This window comes from Lathyrus oleraceus, chromosome 5 (assembly GCF_024323335.1).
Source record: "Lathyrus oleraceus cultivar Zhongwan6 chromosome 5, CAAS_Psat_ZW6_1.0, whole genome shotgun sequence".
NCBI classification, from domain to species: Eukaryota; Viridiplantae; Streptophyta; class Magnoliopsida; order Fabales; family Fabaceae; genus Lathyrus; species Lathyrus oleraceus.
In genome coordinates, this window is record NC_066583.1 from 622,568,457 (window position 1) to 622,573,351 (window position 4,895).

The 4,895-nt window shown below is 37.9% G+C and overlaps 1 long non-coding RNA gene across 1 annotated transcript; it reads left to right on the forward strand.

Moving 5' to 3' along the window:
- Window positions 1–2,502: 2,502 nt before the first annotated feature.
- LOC127087210 (uncharacterized) lies at window positions 2,503–4,412 on the forward strand. Its single transcript, XR_007789796.1, has 2 exons — window positions 2,503–3,759; window positions 3,952–4,412. It is a non-coding gene; the product is annotated as an uncharacterized LOC127087210 (long non-coding RNA).
- The last annotated feature ends 483 nt before the right edge of the window (window positions 4,413–4,895 follow it).

Genomic DNA, 4,895 nt, shown 5'->3' on the forward strand with positions numbered 1-4,895 from the left:
GATGGTCAAAGCTCTGGAGGAAGTCAACCATCTGAAGCTAGAAACTCTGAAGCTCAAGACTCTGAACAAGTTCAGAGACCACAAAGAATCAGAAACATCCCCAGAAGATATGCAGAATTTGACATGCTGCAAGACACTGAAGTAGACTCTGAAGGAGAAGTTATTCAGTGTGCCATGTTAGTAGACTCTGAACCCATAAGTACAGAAGAGGCTCTTAAGCAGAAGCTCTGGCTGAAGGCCATGAAAGAAGAACTTGATGCTATAGAGAGAAACAAGACTTGGAAGCTGACAGAACTTCCAAAAGACAAGAAAGCCATCAGCGTCAGATGGGTTTTCAAGCAGAAGTTAAAGCCAGATGGTTCAATTGGCAAACACAAAGCAAGGTTGGTAGCCAGAGGATTTCTACAGAAACCTGGGCTGGATTACTCTGAAGTGTTTGCACCTGTAGCAAGACATGAAACAATCAGAATGGTGATTGCAATAGCTGCTAACAGGAATTGGCCTCTGATGCATTTAGATGTAAAATCTGCATTTCTGAACGGTCCATTAGAAGAAGAAGTTTACGTGTCACAACCTCCTGGATTTGTGAAAAAGAATCAGGAAGGGATGGTGTACAGATTATACAAAGCTCTATATGGATTGAAACAAGCGCCCAGAGCTTGGAATCAGAAGATTGATTCATTTTTCAAGAAGCAAGGCTTTCAGAAATGTGAGATGGAGTACGGCGTCTATGTTCAGCATACTTCTGAAGGAAATATGACTCTGGTATGTTTATATGTTGATGATATACTGCTGACTGGAAGTTCTGAACAGGAGATAGCCAAGTTCAAGAAAGTTCTGATGAATGGATTCGAAATGACTGATCTAGGCAAAATGACATACTTTCTAGGGATGGAATTCAGATACTCTGAGAAAGGTATTATTTTGCATCAGCTAAAGTATGAATTAGAACTTCTGAAGAGATTTGAATTAAAGAATTGTAAGATTGCTGTCACACCTTCTGATACAAATCAGAAGCTGGATTCTGACTCTGATGGAAAGAATGTGGACGCTACAACCTTCAAACAGTTGGTTGGTTCTCTGAGGTATTTGTGCAATACCAGACCTGATATTTGCTATTCAGTTGGGATGGTTAGTAGGTTCATGAGTAAACCTAAGTGGTCCCATTACCAAGCTGCTGTCAGGATTCTGAGGTATATCAAGGGAACTCTGAAGTATGGAGTATTATTTCCTTCTGGAAGAAAGGATGAGTCAGAACTTCTGAGTTATTCAGATTCTGATTGGTGTGGAGACAGAGTTGACAGAAGAAGTACGTCTGGGTACTTATTCAAATTTCTGGGAGGTCCCATTTCTTGGTGTTCCAAGAAGCAACCTGTTGTGGCGTTGTCAACTTGTGAAGCTGAATACATTGCAGGTGCTGTTGCTGCATGCCAAGCTGTGTGGATTCTGAATTTATTGCAGGATCTGAAGATTGAAGTAAACAAACCTCTGAAGCTGATGATTGACAACAAGTCTGCAATCAATCTTGCCAGAAACCCAGTGTTGCATGGGAGAAGCAAGCACATTGAGACCAAGTATCATTTTCTGAGACATCAAGTTCAGAGGGGAGTGTTAGAAGTTGTACACTGCAGCACTCAGAAGCAGTTGGCAGATGTTCTGACGAAAGCTATCAAGACTGATCAATTTCTCAGATTAAGGGATGGAATTGGTGTTACAAGTTTTGATGGAATATGAATTACGGGATGGTATTAGAATTAATTCATATTTAATTGTAATATTTTCTTAGCCCCTAAGTTTGTTAGAGGGTATTTTAGTATTTTATCCTATTATAGTAACCCTAGTTTTAGCTTATAAATAGGGTGTCAATCATTGTAACTTTTAATCATGTTTTGTAGCCGTCATTCTCTGAATAGAATATTCATCTTTCATTCTACCTTTGCACCAACAGCTTCCAATATTGTCAACAGACCAATTAAAACTTTTCTAGGTTAAATTTAAGAATTTTGTTGGTTTGAGATGAAGTTGGTTATTATTATTATTATTATTATTATTATTATTATTATTATTATTATTATTATTATTATTATTATTATTATTTGTACATCCCGAGAATTTTAGGATTGATTATACTTCTCGGATTTTGATATGGTCAGTGTATATCCCGAAATTTTATGATGCCGAAGAATTATTATGAGGTCGGGCAGTGAGTTTCATACTCAATTGACCGAGCTCTGAAGGAACGGGCCAAATCTTAATCGTTGTAATGTTTCTGAAACAATCAAGATTCGAAAACTATTACAGAACGATTAATAATCGATTACATATCACTAATGACTACTAAACCCATTTAAAACACGTGATTTCACGAACCAAGGAGGAGGACAAAGTTTGCATATAAATAGGCCTTAAAATTAACAATTAGGGGGAAGACAATTGAGTGAGAACAATATGAGAGCAATATGTCTGTAAGACTCATGTATTCCAAAAATGGAGTTGACCACCTCATCTTTCCCTATACCAATCACAGACATATTAATCAGTCATTTGTGATATTTTTTGGATAAGATCTGAGAGGTTGTCCTTTTAATATTTTTAGCAAGAAAATTTGACGGCCACCATAAAACTCGGTAAAACTTTTCCAGATCACACAATCATACCCACACCACAACCTTCTCAAAACTGACTTTTCATAGAAAATATGTCTTCTCTAAGTGGTCATTGTCACAATCTCTTTCCCATTCTATAGCACATTTAATCATGGGTGGAGTTGAATTCAGCCATTATCCGTCAGAACAACTAAAAAAAAAGCAAAGGAGTCCTTAATAAAAAGGGTCTCGCTGCAATTCTGGTAGCTTCTATTGTTGCAACTGTTCTCCTCCTCTCCTGTGTGTATATGTATTGATGGCAGAAGAAAAAAGGAAAGGGCAAAATGAATTTTATTCATTTCACAATTTTCTTACTAAGACATGTCATAAGAAAGAAATACACCACATATTGATTGATACATCATAATCCTTAAGCATTAGCATCACACATCATGTTAGTCCTGCCTAAATAGTATATGTTGTGTCCCCAATTCATCCAATTCTTGCCATAAAATAAGCCACATCTACCTTGTGCATATAATACAGTACCGAGTTAGTTTTTACTGTCACAAGCCATTCACCTATGTTTTACAGACATTAACCATCATTGTCCAACCCTAAACCAACCACGATTATCTCGATCTTGCCATCTCAACCAGATCCCCCAACAATTGAGAAAAGGGGCTTCGTCAAGCTAACTCCATCCGGCGTTTCAGATTCAGCAATCTATCATTTTGCCGGCGTGCATCCACTGTCTGTGATAGATTATAAGGTATCAAACTGGTAGGCATCAAAGTTACTAGGCCGCACATCGATCCGTCCGGCGCTTTCAGCAAAGTTTTGTCGCATAAATTTTGTGCCGGCAACGCTCAGGGCTTGGTATAGCTCGACCATCAGTAGCGATAACATGTATACATATAAGTATTCTATTCTCTATTCTATACAGATAAGTGTTCTATTCTCTGGTAATGTTTATGGCACGTATCACTGATTGGTCTATCTAAATGCTTTTTATTTATCCATATTGCTTTCAGAGTCTAGAAGACACCATATTATCACATTGTGCTTTCATGTATGCTCGGTAAAATAATTGTGCAGTGCGCATGCTACATAGGCATGGCTTTAAGAAACCTAGTAGAGTAATTTTCATCAGTCTATTCCACAAACATTAAAGGTTGGCATGGGTATCTTCTCAGAATTGATTATATGTCAGTATCCGCCGTTGTACTAATCTCTTAAATAGTTGCATAAATCTCATGGCTACATTTAAGTATGGTGCACACGTTTAAGAAAGCAAATAGATTTATTATTGCTTATGAGTTCCTGGACAATATAAAGGCGTTGCAGTTTCTTATTTTCATTGTAGGGCAAAGCCAATAGAAAAGCGTTCGGTAATGGTCGTGAGAAATGCTTGCATCTCTGGGTGATGAAGTCCACTATTAGAGTTTTATACTTCGTAGATTTTGCATACTCAATGGCAAAAATCCAAAAGATAACAAGTCGCTCACGAATAGGGGAGATGTGGCAAATTACATCAGGAGTAACAACATGCAAGTTGAAAACAAATACTTCTTCAACCGAGAGCATTGACAAGATTAAGATATAGAATATGCTAAAATTTATGTTTTAATTAACCATTTATGTTGTTGGGTAAGGAGAGATAATTTCTTTCGTTTGTAACTAATTTAGAACTTACTTTAGGCAACGTGTGTCGCTCCTTTCTCCTGCGAGGGCGGGAGACACCTCCTCTTTTTTAAATCTGAAAAGTTATGCAGGATAGTTGTTGGAAAAAAGACCAGATATGGACTTATCCTCCAATAAAAGTAGGGACCGAGAACGACGAAGATCTCTACAAGGGAAAAAACGGTTGCGACCGGGAAACGGTAATAAAATATCTGGCCTAACTGAAGTCCAAGTTACTTGAAGCCTCATGCATAATCGGATGCGGTCGGGCAACGTTAATAAAACATCTGGCCTAGCTGAATTCCAAGCTACTTGAAGTCTTTGGCATAATCTGCTGCGGCCAGGAAACATTAATAAAACATATGGCCTAACTGAATTCCAAGTTACTTGAAGTCTCTGGCATAATCGACTGCGGTCAGGTAACATTAATAAAACCTTTGGCTTAACTAAAGTCCAAACTACTTAAAGCCTCTGACATAATTGACTTCGGTCGGGTCAGGTTCATAAAACCTCTGACCTATGAAATTGGCTATGTAAACATTAAAACCTCTGGTTGGGTTATGCAAAATAAAAGTCTCTGACATCCATTTAACGTCAACCCCTATAGGACTCTGAACGTCGGTCATG